Here is a 25,836-nt window from a genome sequence, read left to right on the forward strand (position 1 = left end):
TAAACCAGAAAAAAAAGCCTTATCTCTAGCTATGGTAGCAGTGTCCACAACTCATCCACTTCAATTTATAATATTTTCCAAGTTTGTTAGAGGGAGATATACCACAAAAATAGAGACCACAATGAAAAATTTAAAACTGAACTTAAAAAAAAAATCCAGATTCATTTCATTTGACCAATGCCTGGTAGCAGGTAAAGAAGATATCCTACATCTGGGTGTTGTCACATTTTGTCCACATCCTGGACCAGCTGCATACTATTGTGTGACTATGATGGCAGGCAGAGGCAAAGAAAGTAAGACAGGCCCAGGAGATGAAAACGGCTTTTTGCTAGGCTACGCTGAACACCAAACAGGTGCCTTGGAAATCGGCTTGCTTTTTGAGGTTTAATTTTTTCAAAGGCTATTGCTCTCTATAAAAAATAACATCTTCAGATGGAAAATTTTCCCTCCTCACTACAAGCTCCAAGTTAGAGGTTAGGCAGTACTGTTTGCCAGCTGTGTGACTTTGGGCAAGCTTCTAAGCCTCCCTCCCTATCAGGGACTTAAAAAGATGTTTTCTTATTTAAGACGCTTTGTGGAAAAACATTTAACCCAGGTGCAGGCATAGAATAAAATCCTCATGAAATAGCTGTTGTTGTTATTTACTCTGTGTAGATAAGCCTAGAACCCATCTTGATTTTTCTTTTCTTTTTTTTTCATCTTGATTTTTCTAGGGAGAAATTAACTCTTCAAAAATGGATCCCTCGGAGCAAAGACCTGGATTCAGATGTGAATAGAGACCAGTGACTAAATAAAATGAAAATTCAGAAAAGTGATGCTTCAGCCTTGACCTGTCATTCCCGTTTCTCATGGAGACCCTGAGTGTAGCCAGTGGTAGGGTGAAGCCAAACTTAGAACAGATAACAATGTTCCCAGGGCCCCGTGGGAGAAGAGTGTGTAAGGAGGGAGCAGATGGCTGAGGGTCTCTGCCACATGACCACAGGTGAGGCTGAGACCTCTCTTCTCAGGACTCAGCAGGGACCAGAGGTGGAACCAGACTTGATCCACACTCTCAAGAATCTGGCAACCTGGTAGGGGAGACAAGTGTTAGTTAAACACACGGATCCGCTCAAACACTAAAGCTGGAGTCCATCCAAGTTCTGTTAGGGCTCTGCAGTGTGGGGGGAGTGCCCTGCAGACCCAGGGCAAGGCTGGGCTCCCAATCCTCTGGCCGGGGCTAGTTCGGCAGCTGTGGAGAGGGGTTGTGTGTCTTGACCAACCGGTGACTTTTTTTTTTCTCTTTTATTTTATTTTTTTAAATTAATTTTTATTGGTGTTCAATTTACCAACATACAGAATAACACCCAGTGCTCATCCCGTCAAGTGTCCCCCTCAGTGCCCGTCACCCATTCACCCCCAACCCCCCGCCCTCCTCCCCTTCCACCACCAACCGGTGACTTTTACACCCTCTGAAGCAAGCTGCTGCTAAAAAGCGTCTGTTGACCTCCAGAGAACAAGCTCAGGAAGGGATTCTGTAAGAGAATTCTGTGAAAGGGAAAGTTCCACTGTTTCTCTCCCCTGGGCCCCAAGAGAGAACAGAGACAACTGTTTTTCTTGACAGAAGGCTTAAATGTTGAATGCCCATTGCAGGGTACTTATTTCACTTTTCTCGGGGGGACATATTGGTCATGACTCCTGCTGAGTTTTTTTTTTTTTTTTTTTAAAGAAAAATGTGAAGAGGAAGAGAAGGGGAGAAGGAAACACAGGCAGAATGAGAGAAGGGGGAACTGTGGGGAAAGGCCAAGAGACAAAGGGAGAGTAGGGAGTCCTCACTGGGTGCCTGTGTGTCAGGGCCACCCTGGTGGAGCTACCGTCCTAGCATGGTTCTGAGCAAGCCCAACTAGGGAAGATGTGGCTGAGTGCAGTGAACCCAGCAGTGAGCAAAGGACTAGAGAGAAGGGTAATGAGGTGGTCTTCCCTCAAAAACAGTGTTCTCCCAAGACCTGCCTCCATCCCACACATTTGCCCCAAACCATACCTTGTTCTCTTTTTCTAAGAGAGGAAGCACCAGTTATATACTGCACTGCACATCCTCACTCTCAACTTTTCCCAAACTGCTTCTCTGAGTGACATCAAATCCCAGAAGTTCCCTTCTTTGTCCCTTTGCTTACTGGGAAATTTCCAGACCTATTGGTAGTATGTCTCCAGCCATTACAAACTTGAATCTGATGACAGCCCTAGAACTTCTTCACAAAGTTATGGTGCGTGAAACAGCCTTTGCCCCTGCAAAGATTTTTTTTTCTTCCTGAAAATTGCATAAAAGGTAATTTATAAATCAACAGTCTGCTTTGCAATGACTGCCTGCCTAATCTTGGGGTATATCTTAGATTAATATGATCCTAAACTTTTCAGGCTGTTTTGAACTTATTATAATGCACACATTTTCCAGTTCTTTCCCACTGCATAAATGTATTTTTACAGCTTGGTTAAAATTGCCACAAAAGATTCTTGCCTGAAAAGACAGTTCATTAACATATACCACCACCATCAGAAGCACAATGTTATTATTATACATAAATATTAGCTTTTGTAATAAATCATACAAAAGGTTAAGTTATGTCACTAAAGTTATGATGGTTGAGCAAAATCCAAATTTGCAGAGGATGCTTCAGCCAATCACAGAGCCAAATGATGGTTTGGCACAGCTTCAGGGCCCCCCTCCATACCAGCACCCCTTCCACAACCACCTTGGTCAACACACAATCTCTGTAGAAGCAGTGTGCCTACCATGTAACACAGCCTTAAGGCTAGTTTTTAGCAGCTCTCTACCCAGCCTGCAGTCCCTACAATCTGCCCATGTGGGGATTCTGGAGCCTCAACGGCCATGGCTATGAGGCAAACACTGAGAGGCAGTGTTTGAAATTTTCCATTTACTAAGGAGATGCACAGAGAGAAGGAAATCTAACTGACCTTCGTATTTAATCCTCTAACAAACGTTAATTAGTATCTACCGGCAAGCAAGGCGCCCTATTAAAGGGTCAGGGAAAATGCCTGTAGTATAAGATCCTAGATCCTTAGCCTGATTTCAAGACCTGTCCCTTGCCTACCTCTGCAGGCTAATGGTACATTATGTGCCAGGTGGACTGGACTTTCTCCCGTCCTTCCAGTTCCTTGTATATTCTCTTTCTCTTTTTCTCTGTGCTTTTGCATCATTCCTTCTGCCTAAAACAGATTTCCTGCTATATTGTACGACACTAACTTCTACTCCTCCTTTAAGTCTAAGCTGAGTTTTAGCCTTCCTAGGGTAGTCTTCGATTCTGTGGGCTAGGCTATGTTACTTTGCTATATATTATATATGCTCCCATTGGCTCCTGGACTTCTCCTTTCACGTTTACAATTTTTAAATGCCTTTCTTCCTTTCTGTAAATTTTATGAGGGCAGGGACTATCTCTGTCTTGTTTATAACTATGTCCCATTAGCCTACTACTTCATGCCTAACACATAATAGTTGCTCCTATGGCAGGGAAAGGGGAAAAAATTACTTAAGTGCCAGAGTGTATATGTGTGTGTAGATATTAAAGTACCACAAATTAAATCCTATAAGCAACAACTAAGAAAAAAAAAATCCAAACCAGAACTTGCCAATTTCTGGTTCTCTTAATACTGAACACTGTTCCATGGGTCAGTGCTACTGTTGTAGATATTAGCTACTGTTTATGAGAATGCATACAAAGAACTCAATCTCTGAGTACCAAATCTTGTTCTCCTATATAGCTCCAGCTTACATATTTTTCCCCCCTAAGGACACAGGATACAAGTTTGACTGCTTTTCTTCCATAGGCAAGTTGTCTGCAGTATAATGACTAATAATGAGATGATGGTACATGTACTCTGGCAGCCCGAAAGCACCACAGTGAGAGAGCACTCAACAGCTCTGTCTAGCAGGGTTCTGCATAAAAACCTCTGCAAAACATTTACTTATTAAGTCATTGATTCTACAGAACTGTGCTAAGCTCTGAGGAGAAACTACAAAACTATAGCTAGTGCTACAGAGCATTAGCAAGTAAAATTTGGTTGTCTATATAAAACACACTACATCAAGCAGAATTCCAAGATCTCAAGGATTTCAACATTTGAAAAGTCTACTAATGTACAATACCAACATGCCACACTAATTAGAAAGTTAAAGTGGACTCAACTATAGGCTCTAAAGCAGAACTTTAGTTCGGTGGTTCATCTAAATAGATGCAGAAATAGCTTTCAACAAAATATAACACTCAAGTATTATCAAACTAGGAATAGAAGATAATGTACTTAACCTCATAAAATTTATTAAAAATTTACAGGAAAAATCACACTTAGGGATGAAACTTCTTGCAGCATTCTAAAGCCAAGAACGACACTCATGCTCATTAACTCTGCTTATATCCAATGTTATAACTGAAGCTTCTGAACATTGTGATAAGGCAAGGAAAAAGAAGGGTATAATTCGAAACATAAAGGAAAATTTTTCTTATTCGCAACAATATGATGGACACACAGGAAAACTGAGATAATCTACAAACTATTGAAATTAATAAGAGTGGAGCAAGTTGATGTTCAAAATCAACATACAAAGATCAATAGTGTTTCCATATCCCAGTAATGGGCAATTCAAAAATATAATATAAAAAGAATCCGATTTATAATAGCAACAGAAAATATAAGTGTGGTAGCTTGCCTCTAAAAAGGCCTCCAGTACCCCTGCCCTGACCTTCCTGGAATTTCGGTTTAATCAATAGGATACCACAGAAATAATGGTCTGTGACTTCTAAGGCTGGGTCACATGAAATACTGTAGCTTCAATCTTTCTCTCTTGGATCCCTGTCACCAGAAGCCAGTCATTCTGTCATGAAGACACTAAAAAAGTAGCCCTAAAGAGAGACTTATGTGGTGGAGAACTGAAGCCTCTTGCCAAGAGCCAATAAGAAACTAAGGCTTCCTTCCAATAGCCATTTTGGAAGCAGATCCTCCAGCCACAATCAAGCCTTCAAATACTACTGTCCCCTTGACATCTTAAATCACATGAAAGGGCCTGAGCCAGAATCACACAGCTAAGCTGCTTCTGAATTCAAGGCCCTCAGAAACTGTGAGAGAACACATGCTTGTTATTGTAAGCCACTAGGTTTTGGGTAATTAGACAGCAGTAGATAAACAATTTTAACAAAAATTCATTAAAATTTTTTAAGAAAAAATATGAATGGCTTTTAATAAGAAAATGTTCTATGAACATTATGGAATGATGTAAAAGACAAACTGAATAAACTGAATAAATGTCCTTTACTTCTAAGGACATTCTTTCCAATTTATTTTAATTAATTAATTGAGATTATTTTTTTATTCATGAGAGACACAGACAGAGAAAGGCAGAGGAAGAAGCAGGCTCCTTGCAGGGAGCCCAATGTGGGACACATCCTGGGACCTCAGGATCATGCCCTGGGCTAAAGGCAGACACTCAACCACTGACCCACCCAGGTGTCCCCATTCTTTCCAATTTAAACTACATATTTAGGGCAAAAACCTCAGCCCACTTCCTGTGCAACTTGATGAGTGAATTTTAAATTCATACAGAAGATCAGAAGAGCAAGAATATTCAAGAAAAATCTGAAGAACATCACACCAGGTGTGTGGAAAGCAATGGAGCTTGTCTCCCAGATATCAACATTTATCATCAAGCTATTGTCATTAAGATAATGTGGTATTGGCACAGGAGGACAGGAATCAGTGGAACAGCAGAAAGCCCAGAAACAGACTTGGAACCTTGATCTATAGGGTAGGCATTACTATACCTAACTTCCTTCCTCCCCACCCGTACCCCAAAGATGTCCATATTTGATTCTGCAGAATCTGCGAAACATTAGGTCACATCTAAAGGGGATTTAAGGCTTTTGGATGGGATGAAGTTTGCTAAACAGCTGGCTTGATTTTAGAATAAAGAGATTATCCTGGTTTATCTGGATGAGCCTGATGTAATCACAAGACTCCTGAAAAGAAGCAGGAGGTAGAAGAGTCAGTTCCAAAGAGATGGCACTGTGGGAAGGACTTAGTCTGGCTACTGTTAGTTTTGAAGATGAAGAATGAGGCCATGAGCCACGGAATGCAGAAATCATGCAGAAGCTAGAAAAAAAAGAAAAAAGAAAAACAAAACAGGAAACAAATACTCCCCTAGTGCCTCTGCCAGAAATGCAGGGGAACCAACACCTTGATTTTACCCCATCAGGATCCATTTTGGCCCTGTGATCTCAAAAACTGTAAGATAAAAAATTTGTGTTGTTTTAGGCTACTAAACTGGTGGTAATTTGTTGTGAGAGCAACAGAAAAGAATACGATCTACCTTACAAATGAGAGGAAAGGATGTACTATTCAACAAATGCAGTAGGACCAACTGGTTATCCATATAGAAAGAAAGAAAACTAGATCACTCTCTCATGTCATATGTAAAGATAAATCTGAGGTAGAGTGAGTACCTAACAAGTAAAAAGCAAAATATTAAAAATTTTCAAAAAAGTTTAATACCTTTATGAGCTTGGAGAGAGATTTCTTAGGGCACAAAAAGCACAAGCTGTAAAGAAAAAACTGATAAAACTATGTTAAAATTAAATTCATCTGTTCAATAAAAGTTACTATATATAAATATAGAAGACAGGACATAGGCCAGCAGAATATATCTGCAGTGCATCTAACACATAAAAGTTAATATCCACAGTATGGAAATAATTCTGATAAATCAAGGAAGGAAAGATAACCCAATAGAAAAATGGACAAAGGAGGGATCCCTGGGTGGCGCAGCGGTTTGGCGCCTGCCTTTGGCCCATGGCGCGATCCTGGAGACCCGGGATCGAATCCCATGTCGGGCTTCCGGTGCATGGAGCCTGCTTCTCCCTCTGCCTGTGTCTCTGCCTCTCTCTCTCTCTCTGTGACTGTCATAAATAAATAAAAATTAAAAAAAAAAAAAAGAAAAATGGACAAAGGACATGTTTGTTAGGCAGTTCATAAAAAGAAATTCCAATGCCCATTAACATATGAGAAAGTGTTTGTCTTTATTATTAGTCAGAGACAAGCAAAGAAAATGATACATTGTATGTTTCCAATTGGAAAAAAAAATTGAAAATCCTTAGGGTTGGTGAGGTTACAGAGAAAAGGAAGGCTCATAGTCTTCTGGTGTAAGTACAAATTTCTATTTTAATTTTGAAAAACAATTTGGCAATATTCAGAATGGTAGAAGATGTATATCTTGTGTGACCCAGTGACATGTTTCTAGAGAAACAGATAACCAAGGAAATGTCTTGTACTTATACATAAGGAGACATGGATATCCATCCTAGCCTCATTTGTAATAGTGAAAGTGAAACTCAAGAACAACCTAAATGGCAATGAAAGAGAATAGATACAATGTTGCATTCATAAAATTAATAAAATAGTGCTACATGTATCAACATGGATAAATACTGCAAACACTTAAAGGGAAAACTAAACATGGAGAGTGATATATTCTGCATTTATATAAAATTTAAAACCACATATTTAAAATGCTTTCATATTTATAAGCTTTGGTGGGGTCTGAAGCTTAAATAATTGGGGGAAGGTCTCCTTTAGGAAAAAGTATGTAAAATTATAAACACAAACTAGGTACAAAATTGAATATTAATATTGAATAAGAAAAAATTACAAGTATACATTTTTAAATGCTGATAAATACAATAATATCAGAAAAACAGTGTAATATTAATAACAATTTGATACCTCTTTACGGTATCATTCTCTCTGGCTCCAATTTTTAATATATTTTCTAATAGAAAGTATAAAAAGATAATTTTCCATCTTTTCTCTAGCATGCTTGGTCAATAACAAACTTAAGAAAAAAGAAAAGATAGACTAGAAAAGATTCTTTAAGCAATCACAACTCTGACACTTCTGTCCTTGCATAGTAGAGTGACCAACTGACCTATTTAGGCAGGGCTTCCAGAGCAGCCTGGATCATAGTCCCTAAGCAAGAAACAGATTCTCCTCCCGGGGTTGAATATGATGAGATCAGAGCCAGAGGCAGAACATCTTTGGCTGCTGGGAGTTGTGAGGCCATGGAGCTGGCCGTGGCAGCCCCAGGGTCATGCACTCCAGGCTTGGGTGTTGCTCCAGACTCCCAGCCTGTTGCCAGGGCTGCTTCTTTGACAGTGGCCTTCACAACTTCTGGGCCTTGGGAGGAGGCAATGCAAGTGAGTGCCCCTGAGCCTAAGATTCTTTAGTTTCAAGTAAATTCAGGGTAAATTCTATAGGGGAGGAAAAAATTTCATCAGCCCTCTTGGGGTCCCTATGCTGGGTCTGAAAACTAAAATAACAAAGACAGATTAGCAGGAGAAAAGCAAACAAATTCATTTAATACAAATTTTATGAGATACAGGAGCCTTCATAAAAAAATGAAGACCTGAAGAAACGGTTAAACCTGATTGTTTTTATGCTTAGTTTGCTGAAGAGTGAAAAGTTGTGGAAAAATGTGGCAGGACAAAGTGAAGCAAGTGTGGATACTAAGGAAAATTAGCAAAGCTTGTTGGGTCAGATCCCTCTGTGGTCCTTCTCTTTGGAGATAAGGATGCTTCTTTCTTCCTGGTAAAGGGAAGGCACTTCTCACATGAAGGTTTTATGACCTGTTTCAGGGAAGCCCTCACTGTGCTCAAATAGCTTGAAAAGGGGGGAATCCCTGGGTGGCCTAGGGTGTGATCCTGGAGTCCTGGGATTGAGTCCCACGTCGGGCTCCCTGCACAGAGCCTGCTTCTCCCTCTGCCTGTGTCTCTGCCTCTCTCTCTCTCTATGTCTATCATGAATAAATAAATAAAATCTTTAAAAAAAATAACTTGAAAAGGTCTTGTCTAAAAAGATTATTGTTTATTATTTACAAATCTTTAAATTTTGTGATGTTGATTCTCCTGTTCTTTGCTTCATAGTTTCTCCATCTTATTATACAATGAAAAAGTGTACTTTATTGTTTTTATATTAGAATAGTTGCTTCTACAGTGATGAGCTCTAAAAACATGCTGAGTAGTTAGTTACATTCAAACCATAAACTTTTAGTTTGCCCAAGATTTAGGGACTAATTAGAATATGAATTTCTTAAAAACACTAACTTGTTCCCTACACTACACAGAATTTCTGTAACAAAGTTCTCTCTCTAAGAAAGCACTAAGCTCTTTGGAGCTACTACTAAAGACCCAAGCCTTCAGTAAGCTGTCTGGGCCTCCTTCAGTCCTGCTACCACCAGGGGGCGATAGCACCATTGGGGGGGGCGGGGGGGGTCTGTTTACCTAGACCATAACATCTATGCTTCATAGCAAGATTTACAAGCGAACACCGTGAATATTTTAGCAGTTAGTTCAGAGAATTGAGTGCAAATTGTGGATAATACAGAGAATATATTAACAGCTTAGGATATTTAATACAGTTTTAACAAAGTATAAATTACGTAAAATGCAAATTTTAGCAGTAATTAAGAGAGTTCGCTGTATTTACCTTATGATGCTTTTGAAATCCTTTAACAGAAAATGTTCACTAAGTTTCCAATGAAACTCCTCACAGGGAACTAATTTTGATATTACTTATTTGAAACAAACTACTTCACAGCAGCTCAGGAGAGGGTGAAATTTCAAATGCAGAACAGCTGTTCTGTTTTAAAGTCCAGGCCAGCCCTTAAAACTGTGCTTTAGAAAAATCAATCTAATCAAAATTAATCTGCTTGGTCATCCCTTTTGTCCACCCATGTCTCTTCCCCCAAACAACCCATGTTAGGTTTCCAGGCATGACAGCCCTAAGAGGGCATCATGACTGTGTGTGTGCACGTGCCAGCTTTCTTTCAGGCTGACAGCTTGCCTGTATTTTGGGGAGGATGTATACTCCTCCCACTTCTTCCTAATGAACCCTTAATAATACCTCAAACAGGTATTGTTTATATGGCTGTGTTTAGAGTATTTGGGCATAATACTAAGTTTATGTCCGAAGTATTAAACAGGAAAACATACATGCACACATGCACATGCACACACACATTTTCACATACCCTGCAGTTGTAGAATATTTGCAGTTAGAGCAAAATCTTTCCTTTTCACATTTAATATTTGGAAATGCTTGAGGTTTGAGGAAAACATTTTCATTAAGCGTTTGATGTTGTGGAGGAGCTCCAGGCAGTGGAAGACTGCTTTGGTTCACATTTCAGGAGCTCCTCAGGACTTGGGAAGAGAAGCTAATGAAATGTTTCCCTGTTTAAAGTCACATACAAGAAAATGAATCTTTTAAAATTTAAGATACTCCATTTTTAAGTGCATAGTAGTATGAAACACTACCCAAAAGCCATGAGACTCTGAGGGGAATAGAGACCTACTATGTCCCCTGAGAAACTCATGTACTTGTAAATCTTCAACCCAATACTGATATAATGGGGCTGCTGAGTCAGATATCAGAATTTACTTAAGTCCAGAGACTGAAGAAACTTAGGTTTCATGTTTGCACTAGCATTATTAAAATGAAAATGAAAAGACTTTTCATCTCCTGATACTAATCAGGCCATATCAAGCTACCTATTTACCTACACATTCAACCAGCATTTAATGACTGCCTATTATCATGACACAGGTGTTATAAGAGGTTCCCATGGACATACAAATATGAACCAGCCACAGACTTTGCCCACTGGGAAATAAAAGTTTGAGATAAAAATGTTTTCTTTTTTTCCTTTTTAAAAAGATTTTAATTATTTATTCATCATCTATTATGAATAGCAAGAGAGAGGCAGAGATACAGGCAGAGGAAGAAGCAGGCTCCATGCAGGGAGCCCAATGTGGGACTCAATCCTGGGACTCCAGAATCACACTCTGGGCTGAAGGCAGGCGCTCAACCGCTGAGCCACCCAGACATCCCTAAAAATATATTTTCAAGGGAGTACTAAATCAGAGATAATGGATCTACTCTAGATTTTTTTATTACCCTCTAAATAATTAAAATTGTTTTATATAGAATTTTTGCTTTCTTGTCCCTCAACTTTGAGTTTTCCTGGTTCGAAGGTCTAGGTACCCAAGAAAGAGATGCTTCCACCAGAAGATGCAACAATGGTCCTACTAAATCAGAAGATGAGACTGCCAGTTGGCATTTTGGACCCCTTATGCCACTGAATCACCAGATGAAGAAGATTACTCTAGTGGAAGGATTGATCCTGATGATCAGGGAATTGGAGTTATGCTATGGGAGCAAAGGGGACTCTGTCTGGGACCCAGGATATTCTTTGGGTACCTCTCACTACTTCCAGGTCCAATAGTAAAACTTAATGGGAAACAACAGTAAGCAAAAATATGAAAATCCACTGAAGATTCAAACCCTTCAGGAATGAAGTTTGGCTTACCTTAAAGAATCTCAACAAGGTGAGATCTTGAAAAGAGGTCACAGAATAAGAAATAAGGAAACTATAAACATCAACATATATCTTAATGAGCATTTCATTTACAGTAACAAGGACTACAGCAGTGATACACATTTCCTTCTTGCTTTTTTTTTTTTAAAGATTTTATTTATTCATGAGAGACAGAGGGGAGGGGTGGCAGAAACATAGGCAGAGGGAGACGCATGCTCCATGCAGGGAGCCTGATAGGGGACTTGATCCCAGAACTCCAGGATCATGCCCTGGGCCAAAGGCAGGCATCAACCTGCTGAGCCACCCAGGGAGCCCATCCTTCCTGCTTTTTTTTTTCTTTCTTGTCATCATCCACAGCAACAGATTTTCACCCTGGCAGTGGGGGGTTGAATCCAACAGTTGTGGCTAGTTCCATTTTGCAGTGTCTCATGCTACTGGAACCAGTCTCACTGGATTCCCTCAGACATGCTGGACACGACCCTATTCAGAGGTCTGGGTTTCAGCTCTATGAGGCCACTCACCCAAGTCTAAGTTAAAACAGTTACATCTTCTCTTTGCTCCTTGAGCTTTAGGAATGGTACCCACTTCCTAAAGTTTTTATCTCTGGGATACTGCAGTGCCTCCCTTTCACTTTTTTCAGTTCTTAAGTGTTGGTTAACAACTAAAGAATTGTTAAATTATGTTAAAATAATTTGTGTGGTTCCTGTTTCCTGATGGGACCATGACTGATACAGTGAACACTGTCATCTTCCCCAGTCCATTCCACCCTTTCCATAATGCACAGCAGTCATTATTTGGGAGAGACTGAGGCCACCCCCACATCCAGAGATGGGTCCTAATAGGTCCATGTCAGAGTAACCCCATTCCCTTCCCTTCTGTAATTGGCGCATACAATCTGGGCACCAGCCAATTAGTATACAGCACTCCTCTGGCCCCAGGGATTGGTTGGGGGGGTGGGGAGGTAGTTCACTCAAATTTTGGGACATGGCAGCTTTTTGCCATCTTAAAAAGAACCAAACTAAAGGTGAAGCTAACCCATGCAGGATGGCAGAGCTAAGGGAATTGCAAAGAACGGAGCCTGAAGTCCTGACCAAGTTGTACCTCACGTACTCAGGACATTTAAGTAAGCCAATAAATCCTCTTTATTGTTTCAGCTAGTTTGAGTTAGGTGTGTAATTACTTGCCAGCGAAAGCCTTACAATGAAGTCATCTTGTAATTAAACATATGTGTAATCATAAAGGACCATGCAGGCTTCTTTAAGGTGCAGTTTTATATATATATGCATTAGCTACTCACAGGGTATACAGCCCATATAAGGTGAATATGGTAAAATATTAAAAGTGGTGAAGTCCTTGACCTTTGTTTGATCTCAGTTAGAATTGTCCTGTATAACCTGTCTCCTCTACACCCTAAAAATACCATAAACCTTTATCTGAATAGGAAAAGATTTTCTAAATTTGTTCTTTTGGTCATAAGGACATAGGAATCTGTTTGTTTTTTAAATTTTTTGGTTGGTATTTCTAATATCCTGGGGATATGAATTCAGAGCCATTAGGACACATAAAAGTCTAAATTAATCACAACCTAGAAGTGACTTAACTTCTATCAGCTTTGCCTTCAACTCTTTATGTTAGCATATTGATAGGTCAGTAGGAGGAAAAGACCTGAGGCCAGTCTGTTCTTATCCCTAGAAACCTGAGATCTTGAAACTCTCTCACGGCCTCCCTCTGCCCTCCTTCACTGGCTAAACATCATGAAAACCTTAGCCTCTCGCCTTTGACTCTTTAGCGAGAAACAAAGGCACGTTAATAAAAAAGGCCTCTCACATTTGCATAGTGTTTGAGTTTTAAAAATATTTCATATAGATAATTTAATTTGGAGACCTAGCTCTCTGAGAAGTGGACAGGGGAGTTACCGACACTTTGCTGATACCAAGAGTCAGAGCTGTGACTGAATTTTCCTTCTGTCCTCAGCCCAGCCTAGCAAAGTGACCTTGATATGATTCTAGGTGATCAGGAAATGTTGGCTGGTGAATAAAAATGAAGGACAAGAGAGTTTCAGCTGAGCAGTTTTCCTTAAAACATTCTTGGGATTGGAGATCAAAGAGGTAGAATGAGGATCAGCGCCCAGGGCCTTTGGCTCTAGTTTCCTGCCCTTTTTCTAGATGAGGCTTTAGTCAGAGAGTAGGCCAACTATGAGAAGAAGCTCTGAAGACCTGGAAGGTACCTGAGGCAGCAGAGAAGCTCCCCTGGAGCGGGGCTGGCCAGGGATATATTCTCATAGAGGGCTGACAGTTAACCACCTAGTCAAGCCTTCATAGATTGACTCTATTTTTTTTAAAAAAGATTTTATTTATTTATTTGAGAGAGAGAGGGAGGGGGAGAGAGAGAGGGAGAGAATGAGTGGGGGAGGGGCAGAGGGAGAGGGGGAAGGAGCAGGTTTTCCACTGAGCAGGGAGCCCAATGAGGGGCTTGATCCCAGGACCCTGTGATCAAGACCTGAGCTGAAGGTAGCCGCTTAACCAACTGAAGCACCCAGACACTCCAGATTGATTCTATTCTTGACAGAGCTGACTATATGAATGTTTCTTCTACTAGCTACCTTGTTCCACATATGGGGTCCTTTTTATAAAGGATTATTAGGATACCAGGCTTCTAGTATTTTCACATATCAGACTACAGAACTGGCTGTGGGTATTTTTTAAAAAAGAAACCACAAAGGATGCCTACTACATCTAATGGTGCCTTGGGAGGAAGTCAAAAGAGCACTGTACAGGGAGTCAGGGAGTCTGGAAGCCTGGGGCCTGCTGGGACTCTTGCACCAATTGCCTTGTATCTTGAGCAAGGTGTTAACATTTTGGAGTCTTCACTTCCTTTTGTAAATTAAAGGACTGGACTATTGATAGATCTCTAAAGACCCTTCTAGCCAGGAGATTCTAGGAGTCAATGGGCATGGTAGAAAGGGGTTTTCTGTTCAAACCTTGCCCCTGCCACTCACCATTTGTTAAACTTGGACAAATTCTTTTAAAAAATAACGTGGCTCTTTTGTCTGGGCTGCCAAGATGCCATCCAGACTAAGGAAGACCAGGAAACTTCAAAGCCATGTGAGCCACGGCTGCATTGTCAGGCACCAGAAGCACCCAGGAGGCCAGGGTAATGCTGGTGGCATGCATCACCACAGGATCAACTTTGACAAGTATCACCCAGGTTACTCTGGAAAAGCTGGTATGAGTCATTACCACTTAAACAGGAACCAGAACTTCTGCTCAACTGTCAACAATGAAAAAGTATGGACCTTGGTCAATGAGCAGATGCTGGCCAATGCCACCAAAAACAAGACTGGAGCTGTTCTTATCTTTGATGTGGTGTCACTGGGCTACTACAAAGTTTGGGGGAAGGGAAAGCTCCCCCAAACAGCCTGACATGGTGAAGGCCAAATTCTTTAGTAGAAGAGTTGAGAAGATTAAGTGTGCATATGGTGGGAGGGGCTGTGTCCTGGTAGGTAGGTCAAGTGACTGGGCCACCCCGGGGCCCCTTTGCATTTTCTTTTTTTTTTTTTAATTTTTATTTTATTTATGATAGTCACACACACACAGAGAGAGAGAGAGAGAGAGAGAGAGAGAGAGAGAGAGAGAGAGGCAGAGACATAGGCAGAGGGAGAAGCAGGCTCCATGCACCGGGAGCCCGACATGGGATTCGATCCCGGGTCTCCAGGATCGCGCCCTGGGCCAAAGGCAGGCCCTAAACTGCTGCGCCACCCAGGGATCCCCCCCTTTGCATTTTCAATAGTATGTATATAATAGAAAGAAAAGAATACACGTTATTTTTTGTAAACAGTTGTTAGCATTTAAAGGACCTCCCTCCATGTGGCTTCAGATTCTTGATTTTGGCTCAGGTAGTGATCTCAGTGTTGTGAGATTGAGCCTGGTGTTGGGCTGTCTACTGGAGGTGGAGCCTGCTTAAGATTCCTGGCGTGGGGGGGGGGGGCAGCGGCGCAGCCAGCCTGTGATCCTGGAGTCCTGGGGCCTGCTTCTCCCTCTGCCTGTGTCTCTGCCTCTCCCTCTCTCTCTCTGTGTGTGTCTCTCATGAATAAACAAAATTAAAAAAAAAAAACATGTTTACAAAGAATATTTACAGTTACTGTGGGACCCAAGGAATTTAACAAAAATCCCCTACCCCTGGACAAGCAGAGCAGGACTAACTCCATTTTGTGCTACACCTGCCATCTCATGTATAACCCCCACATGACCTGCTTATTGCTTAAGGCACTCCCCCACCCTAGTCAAGCCGCTGAGCACACCCTTACTGGAAACCGGCTCATATAGGAATGGGGAACCCCTAGCCGCCAGAGAATGTAAACCTCCCCTTTTGCCCACCAAACCTGCATGCCAATTTTGACCAGAGTGATAGGCTAGTTCAAACAGTCACTATTAGGGTAAATTGTAATTCAACTGGCCACCTGCGTGTGGTCTGACATGACTATGCAACTTTCTGCGTGTGTTACAATCTCACTGGCCACTGGCCCCTATAAAACTGCTATGCCTCTTAACTTCGGGGTCCAAGTCCCTGCTCCACAGTGTCGGGTATATTTGGGCCCAAGCTTGAGCTTGTTAACAAAACCTCGTGTGCTTGCATCAGTGTCAGCTCCTTGGTGGTTTCTCGGATTCGCAATCTTGGTTGGGCACAACAGTTACCAGCAAGTGTTTATATTTAAATGTTAAAAAAGTAGAATATAAGATACATAATTTTTCATTTATATATACCTACATATTTATATTTGTTTTATCTATATCACAGATCAGCAAATATTTTCTGTAAAGAACCAGATAGTAAATATTTTAGGCTTTGTGGGTTATAGGGTCTCTTGCTTAGCTCTGCTGTTGTAAAGCCACCTAGTACATAGTCAAATAATCATGGCCATGTTCCAATAAAACCTTATTTAGGGACAATGAGATTTTAATTTCATGTAATTTTCATGTGCCACAAACTATTACTCTTTTGATCTTAGTCAACCTTTTAGAAATATGAAAACCATTCTTAGCTCATGAGCCATATACAAAAACAGCAAGTTTGGCCCAAGGGTATTATAATTTACGTTATGGAAAGAAATACCTTAAAATAGTCAATTACCTCTGAATAACAAAATTATAAGAGGTACTTATTTTCTACTTTAATATTCTTACCTTATGTGTTCTACATTTTCTTCTTCTTCTTCTTTTTTTTTTTTTTTTTAGAGGGGGTAGAGGAGCAGGCATAAAGAGAGAAGGAATTTTTTTTTTAAAGATTTTATTTATTTATTCATGAGAGATACAGAGAGAGGCAGAGACACAGGCAGAGGGAGAAAGGGAGCCCAATGCGGGACTCGATCCTGGGTCTCCAGGATCAGGCCCTGGACGGAAGGCAGTGCTAAACCGCTGAGCCACCCAGGGATCCCTGTAAACAAGGTTTTACCAGCTCCCTGATATTACATCATGTAAGATGTACTAAAATCGAAACACTCTTCTTTTGTTGGACATTTGGTTTATTAAAATTTCTCAAAATTGCCAAAAACATCCTTTGGCATTAATATTTGTGTTATTTCCTAAAATTAGCTTCCTAGAAGTGAGATGACTAACATAAAGTATACAGTTGTACAGATACTCTAAAAATGTACCAATGTACACACCCATTACTCTCCATAAATAAAAGTGCTTATTTCTCTGTATCCTTCTGAGTAATCGTAATTAGAGCAAAGAGGGCATGGGGAAGAGCAAAGAGGGCATGGGGAAGATGGAGGGAGAAGATGAAGATAGAGACTGATGTTAGGTCCAGGGTTATTTGCCTCTATGAGCCTATTTCCACTAAACTGAAATGGGGGTAAGAGTTCTAGGAACTAAAAGTTTTGCTTTGAGGAAAAAAAGATGTGAAAGCACTTTGTAAACTGTTACAGCACAATCACTATCTCATAATTATTATCATGATTCTATTAAAGCTCTATATATGAACCAGCCAGTCATTTACCCTGAGGGGGAAAACCCAACTCACCACAACTGTCCTCTTTACAAAAGAATCAGGTCTTAACTTTACAAAGAGTATTTCATCCCTGTGTTACATTCTTAAAATTAGATCCATGTGTTTCTTTTAATTAGTATTTGATAAGTATTAATATTCTTATTTATCTTCTGCATGCCATATGGATTAAATTCTCATTACCTTTGATCTTAATACTTTTAAAATATGTAAATCAGCAGACACCCTCTTTAAAGCAGTGTTTGCATCCCTGTCTATTATTGCCCTGGGCAAAAGGAAAATATCTGCATTGCAAAAAATCCCCAAATTGTGTTGAAATCCTGAAAACCATATATTACACTGGTCATCTCAATAAATTAAATAATGGCCAACTGAAAGTGAAGTCTATTAGAATTAAATATTGCTTAAACCTGACAAAGTAATGAGTGCCCACCATGTGTGTGTATCATCGAGATGGTCACATTTCTGAATAAAACTAGTTCGGGCTTTGTAATTTACTTCACTTCAGCAAATAGAACACAAGGAAGATATTCTGATTAACAAATATATACGTGCTATACGAAGTGCTTCAGTGTTCTGAAAGTCCTTTTGTTTGTTTTGAGCAGTAGTAAGTCATTCCACCTTCTTGGTCCTTAGTCTCTTCCACCATAAAATGGGATGATTGTCTAATGAATTCTAAGACATATTCCAGCTCTAAGCACTAACAAGAAACAATTACAAGGCAGTTATTGAACATATTTTAACGGAACTTTAAACTTAACTGGGACTATAGTTACTAATTAAGAAAAACTAGAGAGGGGAAAGGACAACTACCACTGACTGGTAGAAGTTATTCTTAAGTAGGACCATTTATATATCCACTGATGAGCACACTGAGTCATTTAGACTTGTTTTCTCTTTTCTTAAAAAAATATACTGTGAAAAATACACTGGCATTATCTTTTCACCTCTTAACTTGAAATACTTTCCTAGCTTATGCTAGGACAGTCATTCCCTTCCCTTAGAGCTCATTCAATTAATGATACAAAACATTTTTGGGAGAATTTTATGTCAGTCAAAGGTCTATAACCTGCATGCCACAAAATGCAAGAAATTATTCCTTATTTACAAGGTTAATTGCCTTTTGTCAGCTGTTCATTTTACTTCAAAAAATAAACAGGTTCCCAGACTCAGAATTGATAGCCTTCTTGGATTGTGGCAAGGTTTATGTTCTTAAGCCCAGATGTAGTTCTCTCTGGAAGAATGCAGTCATGTGTTCATTTTGAATTAATAATTTCAGTTGCTACTCTATACTTTCTGTATTTTGAAAAGCATCCTACATTCTACTAGTTATTAGATAATGCAGTTTCTCAATTTAGGCAAGCTTTGTTGGTACAACAAATATGTCTACGTACATATAGTATTTCCTAGAATAAGAGGTATCTTCTACAGAGAGTGGTTCTGCGTTAGACAGTTTACAATCTAGTCTAGAAAACATAAAGCTTTCACCTGAGCCCTATCCCTGCCTAATAAAACAGAGAGAGACCAACTGTGTGAGGCATGGCTGGGATATCAAATATGAAAGATTGGAAATTATATGGCAAATTACTAAGGGATAAAAGGGCCAGGAATATCTAGAGGAAAACTAACTGTGACATGAATTATTTCTCATAATAGATTGACCTAGAAAAATGAGAACCAGGCATAGATTTACAACACATATTACATTGTTTCTCCAATTAAGCCTTATGTTTATAGATACTTATATTTGTTGAAATTATTTCAAGAAGTGCATCACACAGGGGTGCCTGGGTGGCTCAGTTGGTTAAGCGCTGACTCTTGATTTCAGCTCAGGTTATGACCTCAGGCTCTTAGGACAGAGTCCCATACTGGGCACCTCACCCACTGGGGAGTCTGCTTCTCTCCTTCTCCCTCTCACTCTGCCCCTCCCCCCATTTGTACTCAGACTCTCTAAAATCAATCAGTCTCAAAAAAAAAAAAAAAAAAAAAAAAGGCAAGTGCATCACCCAGTGGAATATCTGCCATGTTGCACTAGGGATGCATCACTGTAAGCAAGTGCCAACCTTGGCCATGAGGGTGGGGCCTGTGCTGTTGGTGGGCAGAGGAAATGCCAACCTTTGACAACCTTTTCCACCTCTCTACCACCTGACCAGCAGTGTTTCATTTCATTATCAAAAGACTGGCCCTTGTTTTCAAACTTACCTCTCCAGCATCATTTCATCATAATCTTCAGCTGCCTTTGAAACTCAGTACCTTAAAAAATCGCTGAGAAGTCACCATTTTTCTATAATGTGTTCAGGAACAGCACAATCCAGAAACAAAGCTTTCCATTCCAGATTCCTCCCTCTGCTAGTTCCACTATACATCAGTCACCAGGCCTTGTACACTCCACATCTAACCCCACTGTGGGAATCATTCCATCTATCTCATTGCTTTCATTCAGGCCTTATCAACCCTTGCCTACATCACAGCGACTGCCTCTCTCTAGTCTCATCTCCAGGTCTGCCCCATTCTATTTTCTACATGGTACCCAAAGGCAATTTTCTAAATGAGCATGTCATCCTCTACTCAATATCTTCAATGGTTCCCCATAATTTCCAGAACAAAGATGGCACTCTCCAGTTCAGCACACACAGCCTTTCCTGATCTGACACCTCACTTACCTCTCCAGTTCATCTCCAACTGCTCCTCAGGACTGTCTCCACTCCAACACGACAACTCCATCTGCTAGCCCTGACAAGTAGTAAGAACCAGCTCAGACTCATCTTTTGGCCTCTTCCCTAACTCCCAAGTCCAAGTTAAATGCCCTAGTACTGGGCTCCCATTTCATTCTGTGTATAACAATATAATAACAATGATCCCACCTGAGAGCCAGTACAGAATCATAGTCATCTTTCTACTTCTGTGGCCTGGATCACAGTAGATGATGACTGAATGTATACTCAAGAAATGAACAAGTCTTTAAGTTGTTCTTGCTCAAAAAATGTCCGTCAACATCTCCAATTCCTTCAGAAATCACACATCGCTAGGTGAAAGCCAGCTAGCTAGTCTGATAAATAAGATCTAAGTATTACCTTTTCTTGAGAAATGTAAGGTTATGTTAGCAGCAGGCTTTTAGGAGATAATTCTAAATCAGTAAGGGAGCTGTTATTGGTGAGTCTTTCAGGATGATGGGGTAGACATCTATGTCAGGAACTATGGTTATGACTATAATTGTAACTATGACTATAACAACTCCCAACTATGTTGCTAGCACTATATTAGGGAACAAGGATAGCAACAGGCTTAAGGTTAAGGCTATGGGACTTCAACTTCAAATTCCTGCCTTTCATTTACAGATAGATTTCTGGGGTGCTGCTAATTTGTAGCAACTAATTTGAATAAATATGTATACTGATATCTAAGTAACAATTAAGAACTGCCTGGAGATCTGCAAAACCATTAAGAAGAACTGCAAATGAAGTATCCAAAAACTAAGCCAGAATAATACACAAGTGGTTGTCTCTTTAAGGACAAATAATCAGAATGGTCACTTGCTGAAGAAAATCAGCATAGCCAGCCATATAATGATTAAGGAAAGCCACCGCAAGCAGGGGTAGGCATCTGCTACAGACTAAAAGTTTGTGTCCCCCCCACAAACTTTGTATGTTCAAATCCTATTCCCCAGTGTATATTTGGAGATGGTCCTTTGGGAGGTGATTAGGGATGGGATTAGTGCCCTTAGCAAAGAGATGCAGGAGAGCTGTCTAATCATTTCTGCCATGTGAGAACACAGCAGAAGGACCCTCATCTGTGCACCAGGAAAGAGGCTCTCACCCAACACTGTGTTGGCACATTAATCATGGACTTCTCAGCCTCCAGAATTTTGAGAGATAAATGTTAGTTGTTTAAGCCGTCCAGTCTCTGGTATTTTTGTCATAGCAGCCCAAATGGATGAAGATATATCTTATGACATTGAGTAGAATAAAATATAGTTGCCATGGAAGACAACCGAGCATTGTGGTCCAGAGTCCAGGCTTGGCAGTGAGAAAAGTCTGTGTGGAATCTTGGCTTTGACACTTCCTAGCTGCATGAGTGTGGACAAGGCACCTAAGCTTTAGAAGCAGGAGTTTCCTCATCTGTGAAATGGGGGCATTCTGTTATTTTGCTCACAAAGATCTAATATAAAAAATATTAATTTTATCTCCAGGAAAGTAAGGTTTTCTAGCATGAGAGTAGAAGCTAAATAAAAAGACAAACCAACTCAAGTTCAACCCTTCAAACCAATATATGCTTTCCTTTAAACACCACAGCTCCTTGAAACACAAACTAGTTGCAGCAGCTGGGAGAAGATGGTTCTCTCTCCAAATGGGAAAACGCTTTGTCTTCAGCCAAGATTGTGTATGAGATCTAAATCTCATTTCCAAACATTTGAAACAGTGGTTGTGGCAGCTCAGGAGATTAATTTTGGATCTTCCCCCCACAATCATACCAGTGTTTGAGTCTCCTTAATCCTCTTCCAAGTTAGTTAAATTAGGTTTAGGTGGATGAAGCACTTACTAAATACTCTCGTGTTCAAATAACCCATACCACCTTATAATGAGGACATTGTTAAAAGAACCAGCTCCTGCAGGAAAAAAACAAAAAACAAAAAACCTGGCAAAGTCACCTGAATTCTAGGATTTAGGAAATATAAGCAAAACATTTCCATGACTCTGTTTTCTATGGACCACAATTCAAAACTTAAATCTTGAGAAGATAATCCATATTGGCTTTACAGAGTATCTCTTTTTCTTTCATTAGGTCCCAGGAAGGAAATGGCTCTTCTGCTTATGGGTTAACACACAATTCAAGTGCAGCTTCATGGATTCTACTGCAAAATCCTTCAGAGGCTGTTGATGTAAGTGTGTTGATTTAAGGGGGTGTCTTATTATAGAATTGTTTTAACCTAAGATACCACATTGGTGTGAAGAGAAATTACCAGCACATTACTTGAATGTTGCTGGAAGCTGCATATTTTTCCCTGAGGAAATGATGAAGTGAGACACTGACTTTAGCTTACTTTTGGAAAGATGGGTGAAGAGCTATTAGGAAAAGTTGAATAGAGACAAAAGGAAAGCTAAATACAGACAAGAGGAAATAAAGCTAGCACTCTAGTGTTCTCTGCAATAATATTCAGGCCCCAAGTCATGTAAAAGTGTAGGTATAATGATTAACACAAAAAAAAGTGACAGTCGCAATTTTATGAATTTCTAGTATTTTAAGATTTTCTTTTTTGTTTTTTTCTCTCCTCCCATTTGTCCTCCCCAAGGTTGAAAGAGAAAAATGGAAGACTGGATATCTAAAAATATCTTTGGATATTAAACACCAACTCATTTAATAGGACACATATGTCACTGAATTCATTTTTGTAGACCTTGTCTCTGGACATCCAACCTTTCAAAGAAATAGTTGCCTTCATCAGCTCTAGTATCAAGGCCAGATTCCTGCTACAGTAACCGCACTCTGGAATCTAAAAATCTAAATATTTAAATCCATGATCCATGAAATTTTGCGGCCTCCTTTTATGCCTTAATCCTAATGTTCCAAGACCCAGCTGAAATCACTGTTGAAAGTCACTGTAATCTCACAAATGAAGATATTTTAGGGACAAAAGTTATGCCTCTGCAAATGTGGTAAAGCAAACTACAGAAGACAAACCTGGGAGCTGGACATTTCAAAGAGCTATGGTTCTCATCTCTTTTTTGAGCAAAAGAAGATCCAAATAAAGTCACACAACAGCTAAACCAATGCCATGTGTGTGGAAACCATATTTTAAACACAAACAAAATCAAACACTCCATATGCCTTCACTCCCCAACATTTGCTAGAACATTTGAGTATTTATTGTTAGAAAGTCAGTGTGGTCAAGCAAAGGAAGCAAAAAAAGCCCAATGGGAAGTCGTTGGCTTTCCTCCACTGGCCTTCCTTCACACTTCCCTGTTATCACCATGCATGTGGTGCATTCTATTTGGGGAAGCTACACTATACTCTCTCTGCCTCTGTGTATTTACTCATAAGATAATTTAACATGCTCTTTCTTTTAGAATTCAGGGATTTTACAAGGCATATTTGCAAAGCAGGTTTCTAGCGTGTAGTCTTTGCCATGTCATGACACACACAGAAAGTTATACTATTTGTATGGCACAACCAGGCAGACAGAGCATGCAGACTGCCAGGTTCTGCCTGACTGCTTCAGTATCTTGGTATAACCATAATTTATCCACTGCCCAGCAGAGCACCAGAATGCAGCACTTGGAGATCTACTGTAAAATGTATTTGTTTCCAGGAAATGTTAATACTATTACTTCTTTAAAAAGTTGCTAAGTGGAATATGAAATTTTAATTTGAAAGCACATAAAAATGTACGTGACTCTTCATCCCACTCTTAAATCTCATCAAGTTTTTTACGACTTGGCTGTGTTAAGACTACTTAAGACCCTATTTCCAAATACTTGTAGTTGTTTCTGTTCCCTGTAAGAAACAATAAAAAAGGTGGCTTTTCTACAGTGACATTCTGTTTGTGACTCTGGCTGTGTGTTATTTTCTTCCATTGAACTTTCTGCCTGGAGGCCTTTCAGCATTAATAGTGGAGCTATTTAGCAGACCATTCCCTTGCAACCTCAGCCCAAGGCCCCAAACAAAACAGCCTATGTTGATCAGAAGCGAAGCTCAGTGACTTGTTCTTTGCCCCTCCAACTGGAGCTGTACCCTGTTGACGGTCTTAAACATTTCATTATTTGACGTTTTACGTACACAAAGGAATGTCATACTTTCAGGTCTAAAGAGAGCTTCAAATATTTCTATAAGTCCTTTTCTTTGAATTTCCCACGTTTTTCATTAGAATCACCTAAAATCCACTGGTAGAGGGAAAAAGTTACATTTCCAATCGAGAAACTTAAATTCACAAAGATCTTATTGAAATTCTTATTGATTTGGTGAACACTCTTCTAGTTATGATTTTGGGATCAGAATGACAGTTTCAGTAGAATGTATAATTATAATTATTGTAGAAGCTGCTCTTAGGTATCAGGCTTGAGCAATGGAAACCTGAGTAAGATAAGAGGGCCCACAGTGACCACCAGCCAGAATGCAAACAGGCTGTTTAGTGATCCACCTCAAGATATCCATAACCCTAGCTTACCAATGGGCTCCTTTACAACCAGACAGAGGCACCAAAAAAGGAGAATTCCATACGTTCACATAACTCCTTACTTCCCCCATAACTACAGCCCCCCTACCACTGCTCCTAGCACAGTCTCTCCTCTGCTATCCTGCCCACTGCTCCCTTGCAGTGTATTCAATAAATTTCTATTGCCTCTGTTCTGCCTCAGGTGAATTCCTTCATCACTGTGCTCCCAGCCTCCACCTGACTGGGTCGCCCTACACTTATTATATCAAATATAGTATTATTATAGTATGATAATCAGATTTATAATTAAACATTAAGCTTATAACTGAAATCACTCCCTTTCCTCCCTCTGTCACATCATCTAATTTTACTCTTAGGAAACAGACTTTAGGGGTGCTGGGTTGCTTAGTGGTTGAGCACCTGCCTTTGGCTCAGGGCATGATTCCGGAGTCCTCGGATCGAGTCCCACATTGGGCTCCCTGCATGGAGCCTGCTTCTCCCTCTGCCTGTGTCTCTGCCTCTCTCTCTGCATCTCTCATGAATAAATAAATAAAATCTTAAAAAAAAAAAAAAAGGAAACACACTGGAAAGGTAAGACATCCTCTTCATGACAATAAATGCAATAAATACTGTTCAAATTGTTGTTTTAACTGAAGGTTGCTTACAAAAATTGTATGACCTGTTTCCCACATGCCAAGGGCTAAGTGTCTCATTTAAAACTGTCAATATCAAAGGTTAGATGGTTGACAAACACCCACGTTAAAGTGCTAAGGACGTGAGTCTGTGATTCACATACAGAATGCTACAGTTCTTCCTCAGGGTTACTGCCTCACTCTCAAACCTGGACTCAATCATGCCGAGATATGAGGAACTCATGCACGCTACTAATCGTATTGCCTTCCAGGAGGTACCAATAAGACAGCAGGACACTAATCAGAAACATCTGAACCTCAGAATTATACGAAGAAGATTTACTTACTGAGAGTGAGACCCTTTTCAAAATGCCAAACCCATTCACACTTGGTGCATAATTTTTAAAAAACTGAGCTTTCTTTCACTACCCTGATTTAATAATGCCATTGATTTCAATATTTTTAGTAAGATTTGTGCAGATAACGGTAATAAATTAGTGAAAAATGTTGTCAAAGAAATAGAATTTTTCTTACTGGCTACTCATAACTCCCTCTATAAGATGGATAATAATATTTAGTTGCTGGGATGAGCAGAGCTTAGAAAAATTCAAGTGATAAAATTCTAGCTGTGATGTATA

General features: G+C 40.0%; 1 protein-coding gene and 1 pseudogene across 1 annotated transcript in view; one reads left to right on the forward strand and one right to left on the reverse strand.

Moving 5' to 3' along the window:
* Window positions 1-25,836, reverse strand: part of MYO3B (myosin IIIB) — a 384,379-nt gene that overhangs the window by 49,498 nt on the left and 309,045 nt on the right. The window lies entirely within an intron of this gene.
* On the forward strand, window positions 14,470-22,893 carry LOC129498760 (60S ribosomal protein L27a-like; annotated as a pseudogene).

This window comes from Nyctereutes procyonoides, unplaced genomic scaffold (genome assembly GCF_905146905.1).
Source record: "Nyctereutes procyonoides isolate TBG_1078 unplaced genomic scaffold, NYPRO_anot_genome, whole genome shotgun sequence".
NCBI classification, from domain to species: Eukaryota; Metazoa; Chordata; class Mammalia; order Carnivora; family Canidae; genus Nyctereutes; species Nyctereutes procyonoides.